This window comes from Sciurus vulgaris (assembly GCF_902686455.1).
Source record: "Sciurus vulgaris genome assembly, chromosome: 6".
Classification (NCBI taxonomy): Eukaryota; Metazoa; Chordata; class Mammalia; order Rodentia; family Sciuridae; genus Sciurus; species Sciurus vulgaris.
The window spans coordinates 160677368-160693156 of NC_136466.1; the positions used below are offsets into that span (position 1 = coordinate 160677368).

The window sequence follows — 15789 nt, forward strand, 5'->3', positions numbered from 1 at the left end:
CATTAGTACTCCTAATTTACAGATGAGAAACGTAAAGCACGGGATTTCTCTGCTTCTTGAATGTCACGTCGTAGGCTGCTTCACCCTGCCACGGCCTTCTGCCATGGTGTCCTACCTTCCCTCAGGCCCAGACACATGGAGTTGACTGATCACAGACTGAACTGCTGAAACCATGAGCCGAAATAAACTTTTCCTCCTCTATGTTGTTCTTGTCAGGCATTTTAGTCACAGTGACACGAAGTTGGCTGAAGCAGAAATTGTTACCAAGACGTGGGACTGTTACTGTGGCTATGTAGTTTAGAAGTCTTTTGATCTGGTTGGCAGGAATTTGGAAAAGTTTAGAGATGCAAGCCAGAAAAACTTTATAATACGGTAAGTGGAGATTAATGGGCATGTCAGGTGGGAACTTAAAAGACCAGAATGCTGACAGGACCATGGAGAGTAAACATTGGGCTCGTGAGGTTTAAGAGGAGAATGAGGACTCTACTGACACTGGACTAGAGGCCACTCACGTCACATTCTGTCTACGCAGATGTCTACATTTTGCCCGCGTCCTGAGACTTATTGCGGGGCTGAATTTGAAGGTAACAGTCTAATTAATCTCATGGAGGATACTGGAGCCCAGTACTCAGGGAGTGACATGTGCATTACTGGCACCTTCAATCCATGTTTACTGTGATAACTGGGAGCAGAAAGCAGAGCAGGATTTGAAAAACTAGCAGTTTCACCAGAAAAGTACAAGTCAAACTGGGGCTAAGGAAGCGGTGGTTGTTAAACAGATTGTAGCCACTAAAGAGACCCTAAATACTTTATCCAGAAACAACAACAAAAAAATGGCTTGAGGACACCTCAGGAATTAGCGAGACCACACCCATCTCTGGCTCAGGATGCAAAAGTAAAAATTCCTTTGCGAAGAGGCCATGGGGGCAGCCTAGTTGGAAAGGGGATCTACAGAGTTTTTTACCACCCAGACACCAAGAAACTGCTACAGCAATGGTCCTAGGAAGCTTGGGTACAGTTCAAGATGGTGGCAGATCTTGACATCAACCACATAGTGCTGGTTCTGCAGGAATGCAAGATACTGGAGTTGGGACAAAGAGGCTTCCACCACATTCTCCAAGAAAAGCCTGGGAGGTCAGGCAAAATGTATCGGGGTCAGAGTCCCTACAGGTCACCTCTGAGAGGACAATGTATGAAGAAGGAAGTTGAAGCTGCAGCACAGAACCCCAAGACTGAGAGATGCCAGTAACATGGAACATCTACTACAGAAGTCTACAGGAATCAGAAAGGACATGTGGGCTGCAGTCAGCAATGACACCGAGTGCAGCTATACGGCCCTTTGAAGAGAACATCACGATGCCACAGGCCCCATGCTGGATGAGGAGCTAGAAGACCTGTTTGCCCAGCTGAATTTCAGTCTTGCTTCCATACCATCCCTTCTTTCTATGATCCTTTTCTCCCTTGTGGAATGGAAATGTTTGTTCTGTGTCTTTATATATTGGATATATGTACCTTGCTTTTGATCTGTTTACTCACAGCTAAGAGTTTGCCTTGAGACTCAAAGATTTTGAACTTGGGGCTTTTGGGCAATGCTGGAACTCTTAAGACGGTGGGACTCTTGGAGATGGCCTCAATGTATTTTGCATTGTGAGATGGGCATGAGCTTTTGGGGGCCCAGGGGCAGAAAGTTATGGTTTAGATATGAGGTGTCCCCCAAAAGATCATGTGTGAGACAATGCCAGAATTTTCAGAGGTGAAATAGATTATGAGAGGTATAACAATCAGTGGATTGATCCACTGATAATGGATTAACTGGGTGGTAACTATAAGCAGGTAGGGAGTTGCTAGCAAAAGTAGACAACTGGGGGTATATGCCTTTGGGGGTTTAGATTTTGTCCTTGGTGAGTGTAGTGTTCTCCCTGATTCCTGGATGTCATGTCCTGAACAGCTTCCCTTTGCCACAGTCTCTGCCATGATGTTCTGCCTTGCCTCAGACCTAGAGCTATGGAGTCAGCTGACCATGGACTGAACCTCTAAACCTGTGAGCCAAAATAAACTTTTCCTCCTCTACATTGTTCTTTTCAGGTCTTTTGGTCACAGCAACATAAAGCTGACTAAAATAGAAAGAAAATAACATGACCAAGATCAAAAAGCCATTGAGTAGAGGGGTTGGGATTCAAATTGACTCAAGAACACAAGTTCATATTCAGGGAATAAATAAATAATTCAGTCAGCATACATCAATGACAAGTCTCAAAACTGGCTTTTAGTCTCAGAACACTACTGTCTATTTAGAAAAAAGGCTAGTAATTTTATTTCTAGTGTTATGGTTTGGATATGAGGTGTCCCCCAAACATCTCTGTGTTAATGCAGCAATATTCAGATGTAGAATGACTGAATTATGATTAGCTATAATTTAGTCAGTCTACCCTAGTTTGAATGGACTAACTGGGTGGTAACTGTAGGCAGGTGGATATGAATGGAAGAGATGGGTCACTGGGTGTATGCTCTAGAAGGGTTCTTCTTCCCTCCCTCACCTTTCCCCTCCACGCACCAGCTCTGCTTCCACGCGAGCTGAGTAATTTTCTTCCACCATGCCCTTCCATCAGGATGCTCTGCCTCAACTTGGGCCCACAGCAATGGAGTTAGCCTGATCCTCTCAAATCATGAGCCAAACTGAACTTTTCCTCCTCCAAGTTCTTCTTGTCAGGTACTCTGGTCACAGTGACAAAAATCAGACTACCACACTCCACTTCAATGCACACTCTGGAAGAGCAGCACTTAATCCACACCATCAGTAAAACTGTAAATAAAATTAGTACACACGTTATCACACGTGTGTATGGCATGATCAGATCCTGAAGTTAAAGAGATTACAGGGATCCTTTAATATAAAGTTCAGAGAAGCTGAATAACGTGCTCAAAGTCATATACAAAAGCACCACATCTAAATAAAGAAAACCAAAAAAGGGAAAGGCAAGTTTTTATCAATAGCACGTTCACTAGTACAATATAAAATCAAAAAGGTGTAATTACACTTCCAGATCACAGTCAACATTTGTCAATACACACCCATAAGCATTAATAATGTGCATCAGCAAAGAAATAACAAACTCACTACACAAGAATGTTCATAAAGGAAATGTGGCAGAAACTACTGCTATAATTCAACACTCTTACTTAGCAGTATAAAAAAGATTCATGCTTTCCACTTAGATTTCTTTTAGTTTTTTAAGGTTAAAGCAATTATAAAGAAGATCTGGAATTCTAAAATTAAAAGCCAGTAAGATAAACTCCAATTCACCTCCTTTAAAGCAGAAATGCAGAAAACCATCTAGGATATTTATCTAAATTAATTATTAAATTCTTTCTTCCTCCAAGTTGAGTTTTTCAAGGAACTATCCTGAACATATTAATTTTTTTAAACTGTAAAAGGAAATAAAAATCACTATATCTGCTGATATCAAAGAAATCAGTTGGAATCAAAGAATCAGTTCAAATGATTTAGGATACAATGTGCTTCACTGCCTAAGCTGTCTCCTTCACCTTGGTCAGAACCAAACAGAACATATCCTTTGTCTACACATGCACATCCACTAATGTCACAGACAAATCAATGAAGTCTTGTATCATCAAACTGAAATATAACACTCGGTTTAAACCATCCATTAAAAAATAATTAGATGAAACAAAGTGACAAAGGAATTGATTTCTGCTTCGTATTATTAAAGGTTTATTATCCCTTCTCCTCTGTTCTCCCAAACTTTCTGATGAGCTACAGTATATGTGAATTTTCAATAATAGATTTCTTTTCCCCTAACCTTTGCAAAAATATTATGTTAGACAATTAATTTGTGTTTCCAAGCTGAGATTACCTGTGAACTTTCAGAAGACAGGCAGTATAATGCCCAGCGAGCTGGCAATAGTGGAGTCTGGGACTCTGAGTTTGTGGCTGTTCCATAGGCGTGGGACCACACACCCTGCAGGGGCTCTTCCTAGGTTATGGATGGCCCAGAGGAGGGATTTGCCTCTGATCTTTCAAGGAAGTAGAGAACAACTAACACCAAGAAACCATTTCCAGCCCACGAGATGGCCAGTCTTAGGTTTCTACCGTGTATAATTTAAAGAATAAGGAGCATCATCAGTTCATAGTAGGTGGCACACTGACAGCTAAACCCCAGTGCTGGGGGGTCTCTATGCAGCTTAACTGACTGAATGCAGCTCACCTTCTCAATGTGATCACCACTAATCTAGACACGTCATTTTAACTACGTTGGTTAAAACATACAGTCCCTGGAAGGACACACACTAAACCTTGTTCTTTCTTCCTCTTGCCTGTCACAAGTTTAAGGACAAATTCACTTAAATAGTCCTGGTCTGTCATTTTGACTGGGGTCTTTTCTTAGAGCATAAATCCCTGGATGGAAGTTCCTCCCAATTTTAACTGCACAAATGCTACTATGCCAATTCTGATATTAGCCCTTAAAGTGGAGCTAGAAACAGACACACTCTGAGAAGTCTAAGGACAAGAGTGCTCACAGATATTTACAAAAGTCTTTCCTCTTTGTAATTGTCTCTACCATGCTTACCTTGACAGCTAATTTTAAGTGTTTTGCCTTTTTCAAGTCTTCCCAAATTATTCAATTTAGCATTTACAGAAATGGTTTTATCTTAAAACACATAGACAATAATTTATTGAAATTATGCGCTTAGAGTAAAAGTGCAGGGCATAAATGTGTTTGTAACACAGCTCACTGTATGTAAGCATGGTGCGTGACTGGTGAGAACAGGCACCTGGGCACGCAGAGTAGTCGCTCTCCTCTGCAAGCAACAGATAATCATCAGGTTAATATATATTTTGAAAGGAGAAAAGAGATGGGGGAAGGAGAGAGTGAAAAGAGGAAGGACTAGAGGGAAAGAAAAAACTTTCTTTACCCTTTACTCCATCAAAAGAAATCCTTCTGCCCTATAAACACATGGTACACGTCTCACTCTCATCTGTCTCTATTAGGCAGACACAGAGCACACAAACTTCTAGGAATGTCTCACTGCTCTGAATTCTGAACTCATCAGCATCAAACAATAGCAACCAAAACTTTCTCAGGCCACAAGCAAGAAATCCTAAATGGTATGCAAGGCTGCAAGTCTGAATATCGCCATGTACGTGCTGTACACCGTTTCCTTCATTCAAACATGGAAAGCATAGTTTTTCTTATTTTTTTAATTACCAGAAAATAAATGAACTAGTATGAGTACTTTACAAATAGGTCATGAGAAACACTCTCCCAAAAGTTGTCCCAAATTATATCCAAAGCCATGAAATGTAAATTAAAATATAAAGCACTAAGGGACAAACCCAACTTCTTTTCTGACTACAATCAAGAGACTTGATGTACCTGGTCAGGATAAAGACAGAGTCATTTGCTTTGGTCTTTCAATCCCAATCTTCTGGGGAAAAAAAAAAGCTTTCTTTCTTTTTCCTTCAGTAATACCAACAATTTTTACCTACTAACCACTCTAGCTCTTCCTCTGGCACTCATTTTTATTGGCCCTGGCTAGCATTTAAACTTTGGACAGGTGTGTAAAACATCCGGCATGCCTGAGATACCCAAGGCTGAATGAAAGCAGCACACATGCCTGGGCTAGTGGGTGCATCTGGAGAGGAAAGGAAAACCCATACTACCTTCTCTGCATGGTGCCAGTGCCGCCATGATTCACCTCCAGGGACTCTGTGGACCTTGGTCACAAACTTTCAGAAAAGCTATATGTGTCCTTGCAAGGTGAAGGTAGGGGCAGGTCAAATTGAGGGATAAGGTCGACAATTTTTTTGCTAATATTTTGTATTAAAATATAAGTACATTAAAATACATATATTGAAACAAAATAGGTACATTAAAATAAGTATATTTTAGCAAACAAAACATCATTTAAAACCAGCAATCAAAACTTATTTTTTTCAAATACTTAAAATATCAAGAGTCTACTCTGGTATAATTCTTTTATCCAGAAAATAAACTTGTTCCTCCTATGTAAATGATTTCTGTGCATTTCATGTTCAAATATTGAATTATGTCACAGAGAATACACTTGAAGGAATGATGGTTGTACCTAATTAGAGGCAAAGGGTTTTTTCTACTTTTTTCCCCTACTCAAGGATTAATGACTATTCTGATAATATCAAGCTGATTGTTACAGAATAAAACTACATTATCAATAGTGTTTTTGACAATAAAGAAAAGGAGATACAAAGTGCCTCCTCATGTTTCCTGATGATTCTATTTTTATTTCCAGGAATTATGTCCTAGTCTTCTTTGTTACCCCACCCCCCACATGCATTATCTACCTATCATTCAACAAGTGATTTACCGACTGAAAACCATTTAATTGAAAAAGAGGCCTCTCAGGATAAAACTGACAGAACTCCAACCCTCTTAAAATTCGGTCAAGTGAGGCACTGGGAGACTGACCAGAGGCTTGGGGTGGGTATGGTACAGAGAAGGCTGGAGCTCTTGAAGCTCAGCAGGAGCCCATGGTGGCTAAGCTGGGTGTGACCTCAGCAGGACCCACAGGCTCATTCAGGTACCAGTCAACAGACCTGGGTGAGCTGGAATATACCCACCTGCTCCTCAAAAACAAGCCTGTAGGTCCCTGAAGGGAGCGAAGCTAGGTTCACATTATCTACCTAAAACCCTACTTTTTCTGAGTATTCTACATAGCATAATTAACACATTGCAACTCTTACCTTCTATATTTCTCTTTATACTTTTTATTTCATTGAGAATTTTTTCTTTGTAGTATTGATTTTATCAGAGTACTAAAAATACTTCTGTATTCCATGTCTTAGGAACAAACTCTTAATACCTCTATGCAGAAATGTCTAATTTCTAAAGAACAGAACTTAAATTTTTATACACAAAGGAACATAATCAAGTTTGTACTAGAAAGTTCTATATATACTTCCATTGGTGATGGTGTTCTAATATTTTATACTTTCAGGCACCCATGACAAAATATTTCATTGTTTCATATTTTAATTGCTGCTTAAGAATATTCTGTTATAGAGAAATTCATAGCAGAGGCAAATTTATGGCAATGCCTGCTTTAGAACATTTAAAGTTAGCAATAGTAAACCATTTCCAAAGATGGGCTTTTATGCCAGGTATGTATATAAACAGTCCTGAAGTACCCATTATTCCTCCTAAGCATTTTGCAGACCCAAAGTATTACATGTTAATAGTTGAACTATATCAAATATTTGAGATGATGGATTTTTGTGAGACAGTAAAATCTCTTCTGATTTTTCCCCTTTTGAGAAAATTATTTTGTCAGTTGTGGAAAATGTGTATCACTGGCTCAATTATAATGTACAGTTCTCATTGGAAACTCAGAAAAAGATATAGTCGAAAGGTCAGAAAATAACACAAATGTGACCCCCTTCTGCAGCTACAGGGAATCCTCAGAGACTCTACCTACTCTCTTAGTAGGTGCCAACGGGAAACTCGGGCAATTCCCCCAAAGTATCAAGGGAACAGATCCAAGCTTTGACATAAGAGCTGGTGGCAGACTTATAGAAAGGAGTGGGGAAGATGGGAAGATGAGAAGAGAGGAGGGTCGGGGGAAGAGACCTCAGGAAGGAAAGGGTAAGGATGGAAGGAGGTTGATGGAAGGACAAAAGAAGAACAGATGGATTTTTTTTTTTTTAAACACCGGGGATTGAACGCAAATCAATAGTTTCTTTTCTTTTTTTGGCACCAGGCATAGAATCCAGGGGCACCAACTCTTTTATGTTTTGAGACAGGGCCTCACTAAGTTGCTTAGGGCCTTGCTAAATTACTGAGGCTGGCCTCAAACTTTAGATCCTCCTGCCTCAGCCTCCCAAGTCACTGGGACTATAGTACGTGCCACAGCACCTGGCTCAGATGAACTCCTTAATCACAGATCATCCTTTCATGTCTACCTCATTTTTGCTGAATTCAAATTTTAATTTTGATTGAATTAAGAATTACTGGACAATAAATAAGGTTGAACCAAGTAAGTTGAAACTTTAAATATATATCATTATAACTGATGAAAAGTAAGGGTGAGATCTGTGATTTATATTAAAATAAAATTTAAATTAGCTCCTTTTTCTTTCATGTTTTTCCCCCAAGTTATAATGAAACAAGAAGACATCGTTTCAAAAAACTTGAAAGATGATTTAGAAAAAACAAATAGATGAGTTCAGTGGCATCTGTAATCCCAGCAAATCTAAAGGCTGAAGCAGGAAGATCCAAGTTTTCAAGGCCAGCCTCAGCAACTTAGTGAGACCCTGTCTCAAAATAAAAAGTAAAAAAGGGCTGGGTGATGTCATTCAATGGGTTCAATTCCCTGTACCACTCTACTCCTTCCCCTCAAAAACCCAAATTTTGCAAATTTACATCCCAGATGTTTCCACAGACCTGAAAAGGTGAGACCCCTAAGTAGGCCTCTGATAAATGCCGGTGTGAGTAAAGGACACCTGGACAGCAGGGTTAGGGGCCACCAGACAGAGGGCTACAAACTGGGATGGGGCCTCTGCAGGGGAAAGCAGGCCACATCCAGGTTGGCTGGGTTCACCCAACAATTACCTTGGTGACCTCAGGCAAGTCACAACCTCTCTAGACTCAGTTTCTACATCTGCTAATGAAGAAGTCAAACAAAACACTGTTCTGAGAAATGGCCTAGAATTTCTTTTAAAAAAAAATCATTTGTTCTTTGTAGACATACGTGACAGTACAGTGCACCCTAACATAGTATGCACACGTGGAATATAACTCATTCTAGTGACTGTACATGACGTGGAGTTTCACTGGTCGTGTATTCGCATATCAACATCGCAGTTACATTGGACCATTCTACTGTCTGTCTTAAGAGTTTCCTGAAAGTTTCTTCTTGCCATTTCATGCTTCTGACCTTCTGCACCAAGCCTCCCCCTTCATCTAACTTCTTCCCTTGAAATTCCACCAAGCGGTCCCCCTGCTCCTCCGGTCTCACCTGTTGCCCCCTCCATCCTGCCACCCCCGTCTTGCCTCCCAAGGCCTGTGCACCTTACCTCGCTGTAGCCATCTGTCTACTGGCGGGGCTCTTCCAGGGACTCTCACAGCACACAGCCCACAGCCCACCCAATCTGTGCCATGTGCCAGGTGCTGGGCCCACACACAGGGTGTGTCGTGTGCAGGAGCTCAGAGAGAAGCCGGGCCCTGGCACCCCTCTGAGGGCTACTGTAACACTCCTATCCTCCAATTCTTCAGTGCAGAAGCACTTCAAAATCTTTCTGACACTAAGACCGGAGAGTGTGAATTCTGTTAAATCTTGTTTCTTAGAGTATGTGTTAAAACATTTTTTAAAAAATAATAAAATGTCTAGCCGTATGTGGTGGGTGCGCACCTATAATCCCAGCTATTCGGGAGGCTGAGGAAGGAGGACCATAAGTCCAAAGCCAGTCTCAGCAACTTACCAAGGCTCTAAGCAACTTGGCAAGATCCTGTCTCAAAGTAAAAAATTTTTATAAAGGGCTGGGGATGTGGTTCAGAGGTTAAGTGCCCCCTGGATTCCATCCCCAGTATTAAAAGAGAGAGAGAGAGAAAGAGAGTTTGGAGTTTGCTACACAATTCCTCAAACCAGAGTTCTTCGAGGCCACAGAGTGCTCAGGAAAGGGTTTATCTGAAAAGGTGATGGCTGCAGGTTCATTCACCAGAGCAGTATGGAAGAACCAACCTAACTGATCAAGGACCAACACTGGTTTGACCCAGCCTGGTACATGCAATGGAATGTAAGCAATCACTTTAAAACAGACAGAACGGAGGCAATCATTTTAAAATACTGGCACCACACCGAAGTAGTTACAGAAGAAACACTATGAGGACTGGAACTGGCCCTCAATAACGCAGGAAGTGGGAAACAGGAAACACGTCAGGTCATGAGATGGCTGCTGAAGCGCAGTGAAGAGGACACGGGTGGACACCAGCAACGCCATTTCAACGTAGTTCTAAAATGTTCAAATGTGAATTTTAAGAAACAATGGCAAATATAGTTCCTGACATAAAAGATGTGCAGGGTATGTTCTTTACTACGGGGCATGAAGCAGTCTACTGGGGTGAGATTCACACGCTATACAGCTGACATGTTTCAGCAGATAAGGTGCTGCGATCAGAACACAGGAATATGGCCACCTGGCCTACAAGTTACTAGCTCTGAGAACTGGAAGTGACACAACACTGGGCCTTAGTTTCCCCTTCTAAAAAATGGGTATGTCATATACCTCTTAGAATATGATGAGACAGCAAGTAGCAAGTAGTTCTGTAAACTGCAATCCATCAAATAAATTCCGATTGCACTATTTAAAATATATTCATCCATGTTCAGTGGACTGCTGAGTTTAAGTAAATTAATAGTTGTGCAACTAGCATCACAATCCAGATTTAGAATACTTGTGTTACAATCTTTAGGCAAATTAAACTTAACATAGTTTAATTGAGCAAAGAACAATTTGCAAATCACCAGCAGAGGTTCCAACAGCTCTGCTCCCTAACTCTAACAGGCAGCATTTATGAACCGAAACCAGAATCAGGTGCAGGAACAGACTGATTGGTTGCAGGTAGGCATTTGCCTTAGCTGAACATGGCCTGACCAGCTGGCTATCCGTGATTAGCTAAAGCTCGGCTGCTGTGACTGGTGGAGACTCAGCTCCCTGTTACTAAGTCTAGTTAGTCTAAGATACTATGTTAGTTGCAGCACATTATATAAAGACTAAAAGTATGGAGGCATTCTCAGGCCAAACTTCAACACTGATCACTCCCAAACGTTCCCTGGTGCCTCATTGCAATCAGTTCCTCTCCCACCTCTAGTCCAAGGGAACCAATGATCTTTTTTTGCATCTCTAGTTTTGTCTTCTCTAGAAATTTTATATAAATGGAATCACTTGATACATAATATGTTGGTCTAGCATCTTTCCCTTAGCCTAATGTTCAGGTTCAGGCAGATTGGCATGTGTCAGAAGTTTCTACCTTATACCTGAATACAATTTAATTGTATGGATATAACAGACCACATTTTGCTTTACCTGTTCCAGTTGATGGACATTTAGATTCATTTTTGGCTATTAGGAGTAATAGCCTGCTGACTGTACGAGAGACTGGTGTGGACATATGTTTTCACTTTTCTTGCAGCAGATAGATTGGAGTGGAATTGCTGGTTTGGATGCAAACTGTTCTCCAAATTTACTGTACAATTTTATATTCTCACCAAAAGTTTATGAGGGTTCTAGTTTCTCCACATCAACACTTGGCACTATTAATTTTTTATTTTAAATTGAATCTACTCAAGAAGTAGGTAGTAGTATTTCATCATGGTTAAATTCACATTTTCCTAGTGACTACTGAATTGAACACCTTCTGATATTAATTTGTCCTCTATAAATCTTCTCTATTAAATATCTATTCAAATCTCATGCTCATTTTTTAATTTATCTATTTGTTTTCTTATTCTTCCATAGTTCCACAGTTCAACACTTAGGTTGATTGTCCATTTCTATAATGTGTTCTTTGATGAGGGTGGGGGACAGTGGAAAAGTTTTTGAAAAGGATATCTTGTAAAAATACGTAAAATGATTTTGTATGCAAATATGTAGTACATGCATACAAACATATAGAGAAAAACTTAAATGCACATACATAGCAGATAGATACTTCTATTCTCCAGGGTTTTTTTTTTTTTTTTTTTTTTTTTTTTTTTATTGTGGGGCAGGAACAAGGAATAACATGAAACACTCCACACTGTAGTCGTCATCTCACGCAGACAGTGCATAAGTACTTAGTCAGGTGCAGGTCACACAAAGATATCAGTAAAATGGAATGACAAATTTCAGCAGCGGCCAAGTAACCATCAGATTCTGCACATGCCAGAACAGAAGGGAAAGCAGGATGTTAAAGAAAAGGAGCTGTGGGACCTCAGAGCCTCGTGGGGAGAGGAAGATTGAGTTAAACTTCTGAGGATAAGAAACATCTGGAGACCGGCTGCAGGCTGAGTCCACAGAATACCAAGTCCTTAAGAACAGAGCAAGATCTGGATGAATCAAGCAATATGTTGAGTTAAAAAGGAGGAGGAGGAGGCAGCAGCAGCTTCTTTCCCTCAACAGTGCATTTTAAATGGAAAAACTGATGTATTCTAGACTACTGATAATTGTTGCATGTTTCCAATGACACAGTGGCCAGATAATAAAAATTACCCGGAGATAGTAAGTTGCCATGGAGCAAGGTATGGAGATTTTCAGTACTTAAATTTAATCAAAACTTCAGCTGGAATATTCCTATTTTTGCCCAGGACTTTTATCCCTCTATCCTTGGTCAATGACCCCCAGATAGACCTGCACCCTGAACCACAGGTCGGAAATGAGCACCTGCACTTGTGAGGTTCCTTCACTGCTAGGAGCTGCTGCTCGCTGGGTGAGCACTTCTGAATGAAACAGTAAGCTGCTTCATTATGTTGATGAATTTTTAATTCCTCTTTCTCTGGGTCATGTGTTCTATTTTCCAATGAATCTCTAATCCACAAAAGAAACAGCCAAGGCAGCCTTGCTAGGACACGCTCAGTTAACTCCCTCCCGGAGCGGAGCTGAGGCCAGGGCAGACACTTCCTGCAGCTGCAGTTGATACAACGAGGTTCTTTGGATTTTTCTGGCGATAACTGATGAATTAGGACAACAACTCCTGCACCTTCCTTAATTCCTGACTACTTCCCATTGCACCACAAATACTGGCATCTGTCTCTACTGTAGCCACCGTGAAATTCAGAAAGCAGGAAATGGCTGGGAAGAACTGAACAAGGGGTGACCCCCATGCCCCCTAGATCTCTACCAAGTCTGATGAACACCCAAATAGCATTACTAACACCCATGCAAGGCTTATGGTGAAAGAGGACACAGCCTCATGAGAACAATGCCTGAGTACTATGAATAAGTACTATTATTTTTGTTTTAGTTGTTGATGGACCTTTATTTATTCATTTAATTATACGTGGTGCTGAGAATCGAACCCAGTGCCTCACACATGCGAGGCAAGCGCCCACATGGGCCACAACCTCAGCCCAGTACTATTATTATCTCCATTTTATAGTGAAAAAAAAAACTGAGGCAAAGAGAGATGAAGTACTTTGGCTAGGTCACGGTCTCCTGTAAACCAATACACCCTTGGTTTACTTTCCATGGTACATTCTATCCATTATCTTACCTTTGTGCCCGAAAATCTGAATGTCATTTTAATGGAAAACAGGGGTCAGGACTTCACAGAAAAATATACCACAGTCTTGTTTCAGGTGACCTCTTCCCCAAATACTTTACTTGAAATAACCACTTTACCATTCATTCCTCTAAATCTCCGTTTGGTCGGGTATTTTTTCCACTATACTCAAGCACACCTCTCCATATCACGTGCAGTCCTAGCTGATCATCAAAGGCCATCTACCTGCCAGTAACCCAGCATGCCAGGACCTTGCTTATCACTGAGTCACCGTCAATCATAAAGACCACGACAACATGAAGAAGGAAAGGAAGGTCACACTCTCACACTGTGCCCACTGACAAAGGAGAAAAGTGTCCCCTTCTCCTGCACAGCCCACAAGGCTGCGGCACAGAACATGACTCCCAGTGTGCCTCCACTCCTCTCCCAGACTACCTGGGGTGAAAAGACAGGATGGGGCCTTCAAAATTGGTATTTTTTTTAAGGAGAAATATGGTAGCAGCACAACTGCAGATGATACTTACTTGGCGTCAAACATGACCGACAATTTCAAACGAGCATCTCCCAAGAAACACAACCTGTGAGCAGCTTTTAAGTCTCCCAACTACTGACAGGCTGGAGGACTCTCATCAAGGTCTACAAGCGAGACATCCATCAAAGCCCCAAGAAGAGACTGTAATTCTCCCTACATGTGTTGCTCTTATTTACACACCAGCCATTTTTCTGAGATGCAATATAACAATAACAAAACAATAAAAAGGAAAACCTACCAGTTTTAGTGCAGGATCAATAAAAGTTCGCTTTCCCTTGAACTTTACACACCATTCCTGCTTGTGATCCTCCAACAAGTCACAGTCATACCCTCCCCACTTCCTGGCCCATTGAGAGAAGCTTTGAACAGCTGCAAAACCCAACCTGGGCAGGTGACTGCCCAGAGAAGCAGAGGCTCCTCCTACAGTAGGCAGAGCTGTGCCTCTCCCAGAGAGGCCCAGTCACCACGACCATAGGGTTCAATTCACGTGTTCAGGATATCAGCAGCATCCTGGACAGTTAACAACAACAAAAAAATTAAAGATTGTTTCCTATAATTTTTTACTTTTTATTCTAAGAATATAAAAAAATATTTTTAATAAAGACTACGGATGAACATAAAATCTTTGTCTTACTACGTTTACTCCATTACTACAAAACCAGAAATATCTGACAAGAAAACAGATCTGTAAAAAATCACCTTCCCATCTGATTATCTGATCATGAAGCATAAATACTGTGAGAATTAAAATGAGTAAGGCACAGTGGCACACGCCTGTAATCCCAGTGGCTCAGGAGGACCACAAGTTCAAAGTTAGCCTCAGCAACTTGGGGAGGCCCTAAGCAACTCAGTGAGACCCTGTCTCTAAATAAAAATATTAAAGAGGCCTGGGGATGTGGCTCAGTAGTTAAGTGCCCTGGGTTCGATTCCCTGTACCAAAAAAATAAAATAAAATAAATATGCCTGCAAGGCTTTTGTAGTCTGTGTGATTGTGTTGGGGGGGGGGGGGGCCCTGGAGTCAGTTATCTATTTCTTTTCTATTTATTATTTACAAAGGTACCAAAATAAACATGCTAGCTCTGTTACCTTTACAGTAATCAGTTTAGGATGCTACGGCCTTATTCCAACACACCTACAGGGACTGGTGCCAGGGCAAGGCCATCTGGAATTTCTGTTCAAAATTGCCTGTAACAGCCTGTGGCACATTCTCTGAGAAAATCCTCCATTCAGGAAATTGTTATTCTTTGAAAATGCATTAGAATTTGGGAAATAAGTAAATTATTTAGTGTCAAGCATAGGAAAACAATAATCAAACTTGGTTACCATTTGAAAGTTAGATTGACCAGATTATAGTTCAATTGTGTGTATGTATGAATATGTAAAAACAAGTTCCACTATTCTGTATCACCCACCGACTTATAAAAAGTTTGGAATATACTTGCTGTTTCAGGTATCTAATTACCACCTAACAAACCACCCCAAACCCTAGTGGCTCAAAACAAAGACGACTCTCTCACTGCATTGTGGGTTGCCTTAGAGGTCCCTAAATATTATAAATAAAGTCATAAAATAAAACTATAAGTGACTAGAATGGAGATATTGGAAATCACAACAGGAACTACCGTTTGTAAAATCACTTCAACGTGTTTATGGTGGTGCAGGTAGGTACTAGGAACTGCCTGGCAAGGTCGGGCGGGCTGAGCCACTTCCACAGAGCAGTGGCAAGACTCCTGTTCTCAACATGCTGCCTGAAACTGCCAAAGCAAAGCAAACATGACTGCCATCTAGGTTCACCTGTACCTCTTGGCCCAGATTTCAACCGCTTCTCTGGTTTTGGCTTTTATCTAAATGTAGGCCTGTGGTTTACAGAAAACATGTTTTAAGAAAAATGAGTAATTTATTTGAGTTATTTATAAGTTAGCAAAATTCAGAGTAGGTCTCACTAAATGAAGCAATTCTAAAACAAACCAAAAACTCTCCCCTTATCTAAAGAAAGGATCATCT

At 40.9% G+C, this 15789-nt stretch overlaps 1 protein-coding gene and 1 long non-coding RNA gene across 2 annotated transcripts in view; one reads left to right on the plus strand and one right to left on the minus strand.

The window, feature by feature from the left end:
• The window catches only part of TRIO (trio Rho guanine nucleotide exchange factor), a 331715-nt gene that overhangs the window by 261275 nt on the left and 54651 nt on the right, over nucleotides 1-15789 (minus strand).
• Nucleotides 1373-14326, plus strand: LOC306664258. The gene is made up of 2 exons (XR_013764688.1): nucleotides 1373-8771; nucleotides 10226-14326. It is a non-coding gene; the product is annotated as an uncharacterized lncRNA (long non-coding RNA).